Here is a 17,107-nt window from a genome sequence, read left to right as displayed (position 1 = left end):
CCCAACCCGAGCCTGAACCAACCCGGTACACGGGCTGGGCTTGCGCCAAAAAAGTTCAATTTTTTTTATTTTTTCGGTAACGAGTAAATATGCACTTCTTTTTTTTTGTAAGCAGTAAATATGCACTTCTTTCTACGGCCCCGTTCGTTTGTAAACAGTGCAGCTTACCTTTTCTTAAAATAGGTAAAATGGTCTCATCAGGTTTTGTGAAAATTTTCAAGTAGTAAAGCTACCATTTGAGATGGATAAGTTTTACCTAGGAAAGTAGAGATAAATTTACTATAGGGCCTATTGCTTAATGCAAAAGGAACATAAAAAAGTTGGTCAGTAGGAAAAAGTTACTCATTGACCAACTTTCCCATGCATATTTACCTACAAAGGAACGAGACCTACGTGGCAATGTCAAATGAATTATATATGAATTGATAATTCATTGCCTTTCAACTTATTCTATAGTTTATACTAATATTTTTTATTGTGCTAATTGAACCATTGCTTGCCCAGAGACCAATTAGACTAATTGAATTGTTATTTGACTTAGGTTTTAGCTTATACCCTCAATCTTTTTGAGGGTATGTTTATTTGAATAACATTTGAAATAGAAGAATTACATTTTCTTTTTTCTCTTTTTTTTTTTTTTGACTTCACGGGTGTGAATGTCCCATTTTAATTGGGCATCACTTCATGGCCATGAGAGGAGCCGCCACCCATCAACCATTTGAACAAGGGAGTGATGGGCCTCCCTTGTTTTGAGAAAAATGACTCACAATCCCTATAACAAAGACTCTAGGCACCAAAGGGAATGAGAGAGAAGGTGTTAGGCACCCCTCTCCCTTTCTTATCTTGGGAATGCCAATCAAGATTAAAAAAAAAAAAACATTCTTAATGAAAAGCTAAATGGCCTCCTCCAATTCAATGAGGGTTTGTCATAAAGAGGATGCTATCTTACATGGCTTGATCTTCTCTTTCCCTCTTCTCGGGTGTGGGAAGCCCTTAAGGAGCAAAGGGGCAAGTGTCTACACATTCTACCCCCTTTTTATCCAAGGCCTCCCACACTTCTACTCGAAGGAGGGAGATGATGAAGCCATGAATGATACAACCCACCATGAATTTCACTCTAAGTCGAATTCATAATCCCCTAATCCGAATATGATGCATGCATTAGTTTATACAAAAAGAAAAACACAAATGACTAGTCAATAATAAGATGACCGAATTCATACATAACATCTTCATTCATTCTTAAACAAAATTAACTATAAAAGTAAGATGAAGGTAACAAAAGTCAAATAAAAACACATATATTTTCAATGAGGAAAGTTCGAAAAAGAGACCAAGATAATATAAAGAAAAAAATCTGCATATTCATTCATTTTCAAACAAACTAACCAACATAATAAAATCATAACAACCGACTTGAAATTTTTCTATTGGGCAAAAAAATGTAAAAAAAAAATAAAATAAAGAAAAATAAAAAGTGAAAAGAAAAGAAGTTGTAAATTCTATTGAAAAGTTACCTCACTTGTGGCTTTTCTCTAGGACTATTGGGAATGTCATGTAAAGGCTTTGATGGGTAGACCAAAATAGGACTTCCCCTCTTCCTTCTTAAACGAATATGATAGATTGAGATAGGTTCACCTTAGAAATATAAAGGAGGAAGATAACGTGAAAGATGGAGGGAGCTTGAGTGAGAGGTGTAGAGGAAGAAGAAGATTAGAATAGGGAGATCGGTAGGAGAAGGTGGTTCGGTGATGGGAAGAGTGAATGTAGAGAAGAGTCTTCAGTTGAAGATGGGTGATGTCTAAGGCTGGGAAAGAGTCAGTGGAGTGAAGAACCTTTGGGTGAATATGTGTGAGGGCCGAAATCTTGGGAAAGAGAGACATAGAGAGGGACCACAGCCCTTTTTAATGAAGTGGACTTTTAATTTTGGTCAAGAAAAAGCAACTCATTGGGAGCTAGCTATGATGGATTCAAAGGAGGAGGGTGAGCACCTAGAGACCCTTTGGGCTATTTAGGAACCCCCCCCCCCCATATTGATCTCATACAAATGGATCTTCTTTCCTTTCTTTTTCCAAAAAATCTCCATATTTCTTAAAGAAAAAGAAACATACCTTCTTTGTACCTAGCTTTACTTAGAAGGAAAAGCTGCATGACTTTTTTAGGAAGCAAAAAGAGCTCTTCCAAAAATGGTAAAGGTGCCTAGATCTTGCCAAAAGGTAAGCAAGCAATCTATGGTTGGCAAGGACCTCCTTGTAAATATTTTGAAACAAGATTACAAGGAGGGACTAGGCTGTAATTGTCAAAAGCCAAGGAAGGACATGGAAGTCCTTGATTGAATTTGGGAGTTTTTAGAGAGATCCAATGGCTAGGTAGGTGACAAGCGTCAAGGGGGTTCTTGAAAAAAGGAAAACAAAAGGGATTTAGTGAGGAGGAGCTAGAAAAGTAATTTCAAAAACTTGAGAGGGGTGTAAACGACTAGACGTTTTGGATTTAACCCGACAGGTGAGATCGTAGAAACGTCCTTGATGGAAGGGTGAAACAGGCATTTTATGGCCTGTGTTTTCCAAACCGCCAATTAAAAAGATGACAATGGGTTTAACTGGATCTGGTGGTGACAGTCGGTGGTGTTTTTCTCAGATGGAGGATAAAATGGTCATTTCAAGGTTCAAAGTCGGATTGATCATCAATCGGGAGGCTGATAAATGTTTGGATAAGGTCTAATGGTGTTTTGTAGTGCCGATCTTGAATTCGGAAAGTATCAAGTGATAGGGGTGGTTGATTTAGAGTCTTTCTAGACGAAGGGTAAAATCTTCATTTTAAGGTCCAAAGTTGGATGCATTGTCAATCAGGGGGTTCAAAAAGGTTTAGATGAGGTTTGATGGTGGGGAATGGTGTTTCATAATGTAGATCTTAAGTTTGGTGGGTATTGGGCGATGTGTGGTTAATTTTGAATCTTTTTGGACGAAGGGTAAAAATATCATTTTGAGGTTCAAAATTGGAAGGATCATTGATCGGGGGGTTGATAAGGGTTTGGATGAGGTTTGGTGGTGTTTCATAGTGCAAATCTTGATTTCAAAGGATATTGTACGATTGATTCGGAGTCTTTCTAGATGAAGGGTAAAATCATCATTTTAAGATCCGAAATCAAACAGATCATTATTCAGGGGGTTGACAAAGGTTTAGGTGAGGTTTGATGGTGGGGCATGGTGTTTCATAGTGTAGATCTTGAATTTGGCGGATATCGGGCGATGTGGGTGGTTCATTTGGAATCATTTTGAATAAAGGGTAAAATTGTCATTTTGACATTCAAAATTGGACAGATTGTCGATCGGGGGTTAATAAGGGTTTGGATGAGGTTTGGTGGTGTTTCATAGTGTAAATCTTGATTTCGAAGGATATCGTGTGGTTGATTCGGAGTCTTTCTAGATGAAGGGTAAAATCATCATTTTAAGGTCCAAAATTGGATGGATCGTCGATTAAGGGGTTGACAAAGGTTTAGTTGAGGTTTGATGGTGGGGAATGGTGTTTCATAGTATAAATCTTGAGCTTGGCGGGTATCGGGCAATGTAAGTGGTTCATTCAGAATCTTTCTGGATGAAGGGTAAAATTGTCATTTTGAGGTTCAAACTCGGATGGGTTGTCGATCAGGGGGTTATTAAGGGTTTGGATGAGGTTTGGTGGTGTTTCATAGTACAAATCTTGATTTCGGAGGATATCGTGTGATTGATGCAGAGTCTTTCTAGATGAAGGGTAAAATTATCATTTTAAGGTCCAAAATTGAACAGATCGTCGATCAAGGGGTTGACAAAGGTTTAAATGAGGTTTAATGGTGGGGAATGGTGTTTCATAGTGTAGATCTTGAGTTTGGCTAGTATCAAGTGATGCGAGTGGTTCATTTGGAATCTTTCTAGATGCATGGCAAAACCAAAGAATTTATAGCTGAAATTTGGCGTGATTGGTTGTTTGAAGGTTTGGTTTCATGTGATGTGGTCTGATCGGGTAACAGGTATGGTGATGTGGCATAATCGGGACCATCAAAAGGGAATCTTATGGATTTAATGGTGAATTTGAGGGTATTTGAGTTAAATTTGGTTTATTGGGGTTTTAGCATGTTTTGAGGAAGTTGGTGAGGTTTGATCAGGCATTTGGAATGTGAGAAATGGGTTAGAGAGGGGGTCGAGCAAAAATTAGGTGTTGACAACGGGCCTCACAAAATGGGTGGCCCATCCCTTAAACCCATAACCCCCTAACCCAGGTGCAGGTGGGATTTGATTCCAAGTTTCTCAGCTACAACCACCAAGTGACCTTACCAACTAGCTAGTTGGTGCCTTGTAATGTTATTCGGAGCCTTCTTATCAATTATGCCTTGAAAAGTTGAGCACTCAAATATGTGATGCTCATAATCTTAGAAATCAATCTTTAAAATTTAACTAACTTTTTGAAATGTATATTTCAGGTGAAAACCTTATCAAACATCTTGAGATTGGGGCCATTGGGCAGAAACTACTTACAAACCAATAGAAAAGCTAACCCAAAAACCATTGTTTTAAAAACGAGATTGGATCGGATGATCAAATCGTTAGATCTAGGAATCAGTCATAGTTTTGTGTCCGATTTTGGGTTGGACCACTTTTTATGAAAAAACATTAACTTTGTCAAAAAACCACTCACTCGAGCGGTTGAACAACTAAACCATTCGACCCAGGCATTGGTTTGTGGATTTTTGGTCAATTAATCTCTCTCTCTCTCTCTCTCTCTCTTTTATTATGCTATTCTAACACACTTTCTCTTTGTCACCTCTCACATCTCACCTTTTATCTAATGCGGGCATTATGAGATTTATTTCTCAAAAATTTAATGTTTCGGGTCAAACCGTTCGACCTAGATGCTTGAACTGCTAACCCAGAAAATGATAGTTAAAGTGGTTCAGTTTCCAGGTAGATTTTTAAAACATTGTCAGAAGCCATAATCAAAATTGTGGAGCCACACTCAAAATCCACATTTTTAAAACCATTACATAATGACAATTAGACCTACTTTTAAAGATGATCAAATACCAATGGTTTTGATCAATATTAATTAAAAGAGAGAAATACATCTAGCTAAAACTCCATTAAATCTATGTTACAATTCATTATTAATTAAAAGGGAGATATATATAACCAACTAAACACTCCATGAAATTTGAGTTACAATTCATTTAAGTAACTCATTTAGTCATTTAAAACAATCAACAAAATATCAAATTTCTCCTCAAATTCAAGTATGAAAGCATTAAACACAAAGGGGCAAAATTTGTCCAACTAAAATTTTAGAAATTTTTAGGGCTATTGGTACTTTTTAAAGTAGTATAGATTGGATTAAATACTTAAATTACCCCTATGGTTGATCAAATAGATAAACTACCCCTATGATTTACCCTATTCTTTGCATAATCACTTAAAATTACCCCTAACATTTCTTACAATGGACAAAACCGTTAAATATTAATGGAAAAGGTGAAATGACAATACTGCCCTTATGTTAAGTACAAAGCTAAAGGTTCTTTTCATTGATGAGTAAAACACACTAGAGAAGGTGCTACAAATCTTGTCAAGATCTTTGGTGACCACTACAAATCCCGACAAGCACAATAGTCCACCAAGAGATTGTTGTAAATCCAACCAGTACAACAAAATGAAGTCCACCCAAAGCGATACTTCGGACGTTATCAAGATTAGGGTTTGGAAGTGAGCAATGCATGTGATGTGCCATCAAACTTCACAGCCTCTTCCTTATTTGCTAGGATGTCCCTCGAGGCTTAACCAAGGTTTAGGAAGAAGGAGATGGTGCTCAGTAATGGATCGATTGAAGCTCAACCCACACCAAATTACACAAACCCACACCATATGTGATGGAATTGACTAACGATCGACACTCAGTGAATATGAAATGAGAGCAAAATAGAGAACTCACTTGGATGATGATGATGCAGGATCTATGGAACACCCAACTTGGTTTCAGACCTTTAAAGTCTACTCTTTGTTCACTTGTTAATCCTTTAGGGTCACCAGAACTCGCTCGGAGTCCTTTCATGTCACTCACAAAGTTCCTATTGGAGATAATCCTTACATAAGGGCTAAACATGTTTAGGCAAGTATATTCTCTTTAAATTAGAAAGTTTCCATCTTCTAAACCCAAATGTCTATTCAAGATTGTTTGTTCCCCAGTTGTTATGTATTCGATTTTATCTGATGAGAAAGCCTTTCTTTTCTAAATGTTTATGTGAATTAGTTGGTGGACAAGGACCTTAAGAGAGCAATTTCACTATTTTAAGCAGTAATTAATATCAGAGATAGAATTGGCAGTTCTCTAAAAGACATTGGCTAGTGTAACGAAAGCAATGAAACAGGGTTGAAGAATCCATTAAGGCCATTAAGTTATTGAGGAATATCTGTTCAAATACATCCCAAGAGTCTCTATATAATATTCTTCTAGATCTTTACAAGGTTTCTATAATTTCTCATTCTTTCATTTCTATCTTTTTAGGGTGTCTCAGACTAAGATTGTGGAGAAGAATTCTAATGGTGCATGATCTGGTGCTTGTAGCTGGAAGGTAGCTCGGACGTTGGTTGGTTGGCTGGGAAGTAGAGCTGCAAGGAGAGAAGGCTAAGAGAACCCGGGGTGGATAACCTGGTGGGGTCACTCCGATGCTTAAGTTAGTAGTTAGTTGTGTAGCGAGCTAAAACTATGAATGTAAGAGAGCTAGTAAGCACAAAGTCGCGTGTACTTGGGTCTTAGGGGATGATGCCCTTATACAGATGGGTTGCCGTGGGTCTTACGAAACACCTCTGAGATCCTCGGCCTGCGCCATTAGGAGTCTGTTCTGTCCCAGGAGGTGGATAACGTACTAGCCGATAAGGCTTATCGTGTTTGTTTGATCTGGGCGGGGTGAGGATAAGTCCTATAGTTGTGCGACATGATCCTGAAGAGCTAGGAGATAGCTGGCATGCTTCTAGAAATCTAATATGTGTCACCTCGGTAAGTTAGGCGACCCTGAGCTACTCGGACCTCGGTCATTGCCGAGGTGCCCGAGACACCCGAGGTGGCTTGGCCCACCGAGGTGATAGGTGGCGCTGAATTGACAATACATGTTGGGTCATAGTCTAGCTGGCTGGTCACGTCCACGTGTCCTCCATCTACTAGGTCAAGCTAGATCACCCCTCATCAATTGCCCCCACTCCCCGTACCAGGGGTCCCAACCTGGTGCGGGGAATTCATGACCAGCTCAGGTGGATTTGGCCTGGTTTCTCTCTGGGTTGATATCCAGTCTGACAGTTTGACCACGACGACCTGTTCGGCTCGATCAGAAAACCAAATCATGTGTCGGGAATGCGCGGATATCACGTAGGTTACTTAACTCCGCAGACCTCAAAACGTGCGCTTAACCAATTTTGACCTTAGAAGGCATGCAACTAGTTTCCATGAGAGTCATTGGATTGCATGGATCCAGACCATTCAAGATCGACTATAGTGGCTATAAATAGGGCCCTTTGGGGTACCTTTCACTTCACCATATATCATGTGCCCGTGGTCCTGAGGTCGCACATCTGCTCCCAAGTCGGTGTTACCCACCTTTGATTTCGAATATGCCTCCTTCCTTTAGTCTTTAGGTAAGCTGCCTTTGTTCTTTCCTTGATTTTTTCCTTTAGTTCAAAATGTCTTATTCTAGTACTAGTAGTTTGTTAGACATGAATAGTGGGTCAACCAAGTCCGAGCTTGGTACCTCGGCAGAGTCTGGTCCTGCCGAGGCGAGTACCTCATCATGTAGTTTGAGGTCTAGTCCGTCCGAGAAGGACACTTCAACTCAAGGAGCGCTCCGGGAAGGAAGCCTCAACCTAACATCATTCTCGGAAGCCAGGGCCAGATTGCTTCGGTCCTTTTATGATGATGCCAGAGAGGCTCTGAGTGTTAGCTGCATATTATAAGTTCCCCGAGGACCATGACTGGAGCAACCTTGGGACCATGATCAAGATGAGATCATGGTATTCGAAGAGCAACTAGCTACCGGGCTGCACTTCCCGCACCATCTCTTCATTGTGGAAGTCATCCAGTTTTTAAACATTGCCATAGATCAGCTCCATCCAAATTCAGTTTGCACCGTTGTAGGCCTCATCTCCCTTTTCCATGACTACGACAAATCTTTAACCTTAGATATTTTTAGCTCGATCTATTCAATTAAGAAGAATCCTGCCAATGTCTGTTCATCTGAAAAACACAGTTACTACTTGATCCCCTGACCTGGGTACAAAGTCTTGTTTGATTACCCCAACAAGGTCCTGGCCTAGAAGAGACGCTACTTCATCACCACTGTGGCTGGGGGTGGCCGTTCCCGATACTCTGGAGGACGATCATCAACAACCCTGGCATCAATCTAGATGAGGAGACGAAGAAGGAAATCTGGTCCTAGGAGAAGCTCAAGTTAAGTCTGAAAAATTTTCTAGCCGAAGAGAAACTGGTCAATGCGGGGCTGAGTCCAGGCAGGTCTCCACTTCTGTGCAAACACACTTGTTCTTTTTACTGCTTTTCTTTTACTAATTGAGCGCTCTGCTTTTTTGCAGGCGTCATGGCTGATGTTCCAATCTCAAAGCTCTTCATTGACATGAAGAAGAAGAAGAAGAGGAAGGTGTCATGTATTAATCCACCAGCTACCGAGTCGATCGTTGCTCCTCCTACACCTGCTACTTCAATGAAGAGGGAGGATGCCCTAGTTATCAACCTGGTTGAAGATGACCAGGGAACAAGTTTCCATTCCATGAGCCCGAGGTGGCCCAGGAGCTCGAGCCCCGACCCATTCAACCCGAGGTCGCTGCTTCTAGCACAATCCTCGAGGAGGGCCAATGCATCTCCGATGCCCGGGTAGCCACTCCCAAGAGCAAGGAGGCTATCTTCCATGCCGAAGTCTCTAAGTACGCTGAGATGCCATGTTCTAAGCTCACTGCCATAGCTTGGGGTCACCTTATGGTGGTATGTTCCTGAACTTATTTCCTTGCCCTTTTATGTTTTCTGCCCTTCTTAATGATGTGCTCTTCTTGCAGATGGACTCAATGATCCACTCCCTGGTGGAGTAATCTGATCGCCAGATGGCATTGCTGCAAGTCTTCGAGGCGAAGACGAAGATTTTGGAAGCTAGGGTACATGCTATCGAGGCCAAGACGTAGTCCGCCAAGTCTAAAGTGATAAAGTGCCAAGACAAACTACTAAAAGTTGTTGATTGCACGAGGAAGTGGGAGGCCAAGGCAAAGCAAAGAGAAGAGTGTATTTATGAGATAGTGAAAGAAGTCAAGGATTACAAGGCTCTCCTTGCCGAACACGAGGCCATCATCACAAAAGAAATAAAGGAGATCGGTGTTCTTGTTGTTCAGGCTTACAAAGCTTCTTCAGAGTTCAACGAGTTTGTGAACGAAACTACTACCTCGGCATTCCGCAAGGGCTTCAGATTTTGTCCCTGGTTGGCTAGGTGTGCATTTCCTTAGCTCGACCTCAAGCCGCTTACCACCATTAGGGTTTCCACAGAGATGGTAATCTAGGCAGAGGAGGACCCAAATTCTGAAGAGGAAGGTGATGATGGCATCAGTAAGGAAGCTAGGGAGAAGTCAGGCAGCTCGGGCGTGGTAGTTGATGAGGTCATGGAGACCGATGAGGTTGCTACTGCAAATGCATTCATGGAAGCTGAACTGACCAAAGACTCTAAGCATGTCGACGAAGGGAAAGAGGAGCCCCATAAAGACCGATACTTTGCCTCTTTTCTTGGACCTCTCTATAAATACATCATGTCTCAAGCCTCCGAGCTTGGATGAGTAGATTTCTCTTTTCTTTCCTTTTTTTTTGAATGTACTAAAACTCCCTTTTTGCAATGAAGTAATGAAGTACCTTTATTTTCCACTTCGTGTATGGTTGCGCATTTTTTTTTGTGTAGATTACCCCGAGGTGTCGATCTGGCGAGCTAGGCATAGTTAGGAATAATCCGAAGTCAATGTATGCCGAGGTGAGTAGACACTGTAGGGTATGTGCCCGACTTGTCTGCACACCGATGAGGCTGAACTCGAGCTACTTTTTATTTTACCCATGCTAAAGAGGCAATTGGGTATTATGTTGCCCATGCCGAATAGGCGACTGGGTCTTATTTAGTGCCGAAGTCTTCTATCAGCTCAACACTATTGCCCTTTGACTCTAGGAGCGACTCGTAGTCCACTCTCCAATGTGTGCCCTGACTAGTTTGGTGGTCTTTTAGACTTAGTAAATTTTTTTGGATGTTTGACTCACGAACTCATAGATGGTATCTCTTCAAGTTGTCAACATTCCAAGTGCAGGTTACCTGTTTCCCTTCCAACGTCTCGAGCTCGTACGTGCCTTCACCAAAAACCCGTCTCACCCTATATAGACCTTCCCAATTTGGCCCAAGCTTACCTACGTTGGGCTCAGGTACCATCACCTTTCAGAGTACCAGGTCGCCAACTCGGAACTGGCGTCTCTTGACCCGGGCGTTGTAGTACCGAGCTACCTGTTGTTGGTAAGCCGTAGTCTAGATATAGGCCAGGTCATGTACTTCCTCGATCAAGTTTAAGTTCGTCCGTAGTTCCTCGTCGTTAGCCTCTTCGTTGTTTGCCTCGTGCCATAGGGTTGGTACTTTGATCTCACCTGGAATCACGACCTTTGTTTCATACATCAAATTGAATGGTGTCTCATCTGTTGCGGTCTTGATAGTCATTTTGTAGGCCCAAAGGGCATTGCGCCAAGAGAGCTTTCAATCCACATAGGATGGCCATGTTTGTCACCTCGGCATGTCTGTTCACCTGAGGGTGTGCTACCGACAAGAAATTTTGTTGGATCCCCATCTTAGCACACTAGTTCTAGAACTTAGTATCCTCAAACTGCTTACAGTTGTCTCATATTAGCACCTTGGGTAGTCCAAAGCGGTAGACTATGTTTTTCTAGAAAAAGTTTTGCACATTTTGGGTTGTGATTGTCACCAGTGGCTCTGCTTCCACCCACTTTGTGAAGTAGTCCACTCCCAGACCAAAAATCTTCTCTGCCCGGTTGCTAGTGGGAATGGACTGAGGATATCTATCCCCACTAAGCGAAAGGTCATGGGTTGGTCAGATACTTCAGGTTGGCGGCAGGTTGATGGAGGATGTTGGCGTGCCTCTAGCAGTTCTCACATTTCTTGACGAGCTCAAGTGCATTTGCTTTCATAGTGGGCCAATAATACTTTTGCCTTAGCGCCTTTTGGGCAAGTGCCCTGCCTCCTAGGTGTCCTCCATAAAGAGCCTTCATGGATCTTGTGGAGTACCCAATCTGCTTTTGAAGGCCGCAAGCAACGTAGGTAGGTGTGCATGAAGGATCTCTTGTAGAGTCGCTTGTCGATAATAACATACCGAGCTAACTGATGCTCTACCCTCCGAGCCGCGTTGCGATTTGCTGGTAGGATCCTATGGAGCAGATAGTCGACAAGCAAGTCAACCCAGCTCGGTTCTGCTTGCAACACAGGAGTGACCTCTTCAGCCCCCCGAGAATGTTAGGATGAGGCAGGTCTTCTATACACACCGTCCTCATTGTATTGCCACTTGTGCTTGCCAACCTTGATAACACGTCGGCCTTAGCGTTCTCTGAGCTCGGTACTTGTCGGATAAACCAGGAGAGGAATGAAGGTAGGAGTTCCCTTACTTTAGCCAGATAAGCCATCATGGTAGGCTCCTGAGCTTCATACTGGCCGTTCACCTGGTTCACTACCAACTAGATTCGCTGCGTACCACAACGTGCTTTGCGCTGATCACATTTGCTAAGTTCAGCCCAACTATCAATGTCTCATACTCTGTCTCGTTGTTTGACACCTCAAATCCGAACTAGAGAGCGTACTCCAACTTCACCTCGCTCAGCCCTTATAGTGTGAGTCCAGCAACGATGCCACGCCGGTTCACTAGTTCAGGGTGGCTACCCGACCATACCTCGCTTGTCCCATACCTCACTCTGCCTTTTGACTTCGATATAAACCAGCTTAGGGTGGCTACCGGGCCAGTTAACCTTTGGACTTCTTTTATTTTTTAGGGAGGTCTCATATCTAGTATAGCCTTTATCTTATCCGTGTTGGCCTCGATGCCACATCGGTTCACTATATAGCCAAGGAATTTGCCCAATGTGATCCCAAACACGTTTGTTCGGGTTGAGCTTCATGTTAAATTTTCTTAGAATTTGAAAAAAAAAACAATTTAAATCATCAATTAAAGAATTTGAAAAATGAGTCTTCACGACCATGTCATCAACATAACATTCAACTTTATTACCAATCAATGGTTCAAATACTTTGTTTACAAGATGCTGGAAGGTTGATCAAGCATTTTTTAGTTCGAAGGGCATTACTTTATAGTAGTACAACCCTAGTTTGGTTACAAAAGTTGTTTTTTTCCTATTCGGCTAGGTTCATCCTAATCTGGTTGTAGCCGGAGTAAGCATCCATGAAGCTCAACAACTCGTGCCCCGAGGTCGCGTCTACTAGGCAGTCTATTCTAGGAAGGGAAAAACAATCATTCGGGCAAGCTCTATTGAGGTCGGTGTAGTCGACGCACATGTGCCACTTTCCATTGGCCTTCTTCACCAGTACAGGGTTGGCCACCCAGCTCGGGTATTGGACCTCCTTAACAAAGCTTGTTGTCTGCTACAAGGTGCTTCCCGACCTCCTCATCAACTACCCTCCACCGCTCTGGGGCGAAGTTTCATTTTGTTTGTCTAACTAGCCTGACTAAGGGAACCACATTAAGCTTATGAGTTTTTATACTAGGGTCTATGCTGGGCATTGCTGCTGCAGACCAAGCAAAAACATCTAAGTTACTGAGTAGGAAAGTTTCTAATTACAATCGAAATGGTTTGCTTAGCAGAGCGCCGATCTGGAGGGTCTTTGTTGGCTCAACATCAGAAACCAATACCTGAACTATCTCCTCCATTGGGCAGCTTGCTCCTTCGTATGCTCGGGTGGTGGCTCCAATTCGACGTCCTCCACCAGCTTTGCCTTGCCCTTTAATGCGACTACATAGTACTTACATGACTCGAGCTAATCGCCTCATACTACCTCCACTCTGCAGCTCGTTGGGAACTTCATGGACAAGTTGTAGGTCGACACCACCGCATGTAGGGCATGCAAGATGGGCCAACCCAAAATAGCGTTATAGGGGGATGGAGTTGCGGCCACCAAGAATGTGTGTTCGAAACGCACTGAGTTGGTCCCTGCTCCCACTGCAACTAGCATTGTGACTCGGCCGAGGGGCCTGACCACCTCACCACTGAACCCGACTAAGGGCGTGTCTGCTGGCTTCAAATATTTCATCTTCAATTGCAACTTATGAAATGCCTCTAGGAACAGAAGGTCTGCCGAACTCCTGGACTCTACCAATATCCACTTAACCTCGAAGTCATTGAGTACCAGGTTGACTATGAGGGCATCATCGTGCGGATACTGGATTCCATGCGCATTGTCCTCGGTGAAGTAGATGGGCTCCTTTACCCGAGGTCACTTCAATGGGTTCTCATCTTCATGCTCTAGCTCCCGAACTGAGGTCTTCCCTACCGCTGTGCTGCACCCCGCAATGATGGACCTCCCAGTGATCATATTGATCACTCCGTGGATTGGCCTATCCTCTGGTGGTGGCAGTTGCTGAGGTGGTTGTTGATTGTTCCTTCTACTTGATTCGGGAGCTTCCATTTGCTGGTCGGCCTATCGGTCCATTGTCTCCCTACCCTCATGCTTGATGAACTTTTTCAGGTACCCATGGTGAATCAACTCTTCGATCTCGTCCTTGAGGTTTCGACAACCTTTCGTGCTATGCCCGATGCCATGGTGGAAATGGCAATAGACATTTGGGTTTTTAGTGGACGGGTTACTTCGCATCTTGGGCAGCCACTTGCCATAGCCGGTATCCTTGATCGCCATTAGGATTTCACCTTGTTTTGCATTGAGGGGAATGTAGGTGGTCCTCTGGATTGGAGGGGTCTTAGATTGCCGACCTAACCTGGACCCCTGAGATGAGGACTTGCTTCTCTTACGCGGGGACTTCTCTTCGGCGACTTGCTCTTCTTTTGCCGGTCTTTATTGCTATTGGTGCCTTCATCATTTCTTTTTCTCTTCTTTCCTTGATGGAGCTCTACTTTGGACCCAAGAGCCTCTTCTGTCCACATGAACTTGTTGGCATTATCGAGGAACTTCTCCATTGTGTTTGGTGGGTTTACGCCAAGGTGCCAAGAAATTTTCATGGTGAACTCTCTTTTGAGCTTCGATGAGACACACGACTGGGTCAAGGTTGGGTATTTGCAAGCATTCTTCATTGAACCGCTTGATGTAGCTCCAGTTTGATTCATTTTCCCTTTATACCACGTTCAGAAGGCTTGCTGCAGATTTCAGGCACTTATTACTTGTGATGAAATGTGCAGTAAACAAATCTACTAACTGATCCCATCTCTTAATTAAGCTTGGAGCCAGATTCTTGTACCATAACCTGGCCATACCTCTGTAAGTTGTAGAGAAGGCTACACATATACTTGCTTCATCTGCTCCGACGAGCAACATCTGGGATTGGAAACTATCAACATGATCATTAGGGTCAAACTTTTTGTCATAGGTCTCTAGTGTGGGCATCTTAAATCCTTGTGAACTTTGGGCCGAGAGAATTTTTGGTGCTAGGGGGAAGGGTTTGCTCGACAGTACTAGAGTCGGCTGTGCAGCTACCAAGCTTATTTCCTCCCTCACCCTGATTGGTGCCAATGATCGATTGCTTCTTGGTGGGTTGTTCTAGACTGATGTCTGGTGTGCTGTCGCTTCTTCGTGGCCTTGACGTTGGTGCTGTTCACTTTGGTGTTGTCTGGTATCTCGACCCTAGTATGCTCAATTCTCGGATGTTGTCACGAGGTGGGAGCTGGCTCTTGTTTTTCGCATTTTCACGATCGCGAATTGGATGTTGGCCGCTACGAGGTGCAGATGGGTCTTGGTGTGAGCCCGCACCTCTTGCCTCGAGATGGAAATTATTGACTTGGGGGTCATGGTCTTCACATCATGAATGCTGCTACTAATCTATCTTCGTCTAGCAACTGTCCTAGGGGTCGTGGTTTTCATGTTGTGAATGTTGTTGTTGATCGATCCTGGTATGGTGGCTGTCCAGGGGTCGACCTTCCAGTTCTCCACTTGGGAAGGTGGGCATGTGCGCTGACCTACCACACGGTCCCAAGGTGAGGCCTGATCCCGAGGAGGGACTAGGACCCGGGATGCCCTTGCGTCCCGAGGAGGAGACCGATGCACTTTCTACTACTGGTTCTATGGAACGTTCTGGTATTGGTTCTGGTTTTGTAGTGGCGGAAACTACTACTGGTACTACTGATACTGCTAGAATTAATGCATTTGTTGCATCTAGAGTTGCGTAACTCAAACACTTTGGATCAACTCATCGAACTATTGATGCCCAACCCTAGGAGGTACCACGGAGGGTTCTGGGACTGAGATGGTGGTGGTGTTCACCTAGGGGAGTGGGGCATGCAATGACTGGGTGTGGAACTGTGGCTGGCTTTGAAATGTTGGGACCCCCGAGATGGTGAGGGGGATGGTAATCTGGCCGATATAGACTGTGGAAAACTCTGGATTGACGGAGGTCTGTTCATGCCCCTAGAGATGGTCATCTCGACACTCTTTCTGGTGTTGCTTGAAGAAGCCATTGATGAGACGCTAGAAGTGTGATTGATGTAGAAAACTTGACTTTTCAGTTGCGTTTCCCACAAAAGGTGCCAATTGATGGTGCACGATTTGGTGCTCATAGCTGGAAGGCAGCTTGGACGTCAGTTGGTTGGCTGAGAAGTCGAGCTGCAAGGAGAGAAGGCTCAGAGAACCCAGGGTGGATAACCCGGCACGGTCACTCCGATGCTTAAGTCAATAGTTAGTTGTGTAGCGAGCTAAAACTATGAATGTAAGAGAGCTAGTAAGCACAAAGTTGCGCGTACTTGGGTCTCTAGGGTTGATGCCCTTATATAGATGGGCTGCCATGGGTCTTATGAAACACATCTGAGATCCTCGACCTGTGCCGTTAGGAGTCCATTCTGCCCTGGGAGGTGGATAACGTACTAGCTGATAAGGCCTATCATGTCTGTTCGATCTGGGCGGGGTGAGGATAAGTCCTCGGTCATTGCCAAGGTGCCCGGGACACCCGAGGTGGCTTGGCCCACTGAGGTGACAGGTGGCGCTGAAATGACAATATGTGCCGAGTCACAGTCTAGCTGGATGGGACATCCATGTGTCCTCTATCTACTAGGTCGGGCTAGATCACCCTTCATCAAATTCCATAAACTAAAAAGTGATTTTTTTCTTATTTACAAAGATGTGGTATATTAGATGATCAAATTGGACTTCTAAAACATAAATTATACTTGATTCAACAAGGATTGGCTTTTAATGGAAAGCGTACCAAGACTGGTAGATCCTTAGGGAAGAAGTTTCAGGTTTCAATGGAGCAAGAAGCAACAAGGTTATTGGTAGTGTTCCCTTTTTACAAGAGGCCAAAGAAAAGGAGAATTATTGAGGCCAAAGAAAAATCGGTCCCGTTGTAGTAGGTGGCCCAAAAGGGAGGTAGATTCACATCTCAAAGCCTTTGAAAGAGCCTAATAGATGCTTCATGATCTAGAGTAAAAAATGATGAATAAAGGAGTTGACAAGGTCGAATAGAGTTGTCTCTTTGATATCTACCTGGGTTCATCCTTCATTTGGTAACCTCAACCTTGCAAAGAGCAACCCAATGTTCTGTTCATGTCCATTTCCACTAATACAACAAAGATACACCTACAAAATGATTTTGTTGATGAGAATATTGATTCAAATAGAGTACCTAACCAAGTTGTTCCATCTCATAAGCCTCTAATTCCATCATCAGGAAATTCACTCAACATCGACACACCACCACTTTGTTCATCAAAGTTAGTAAAAGAGCCAATTCTAGGCCTTTTCCATGACCCTCTTGGAAGCCTCAAGAGGACTAGGTCTAGCAATACCACAACTCCAATATGCAAAGCATTTGTTGTCATTTACTACTACAGAGCGTCT

At 43.4% G+C, this 17,107-nt stretch overlaps 1 pseudogene; it reads left to right on the top strand.

Annotated features, from left to right (window-relative positions):
* The first annotated feature begins 5,965 nt into the window (after positions 1 to 5,965).
* LOC148844093 (protein POLLENLESS 3-LIKE 2-like) lies at positions 5,966 to 16,732 on the top strand (annotated as a pseudogene).
* The last annotated feature ends 375 nt before the right edge of the window (positions 16,733 to 17,107 follow it).

Source organism: Nelumbo lutea, chromosome 8 (assembly GCF_056320005.1).
Source record: "Nelumbo lutea isolate HS-2025 chromosome 8, American lotus-T2T, whole genome shotgun sequence".
NCBI lineage: Eukaryota > Viridiplantae > Streptophyta > Magnoliopsida > Proteales > Nelumbonaceae > Nelumbo > Nelumbo lutea.
The sequence above is the reverse complement of the archived record's forward strand: the minus strand, read 5'-3'. Positions and strand labels throughout refer to the sequence as shown.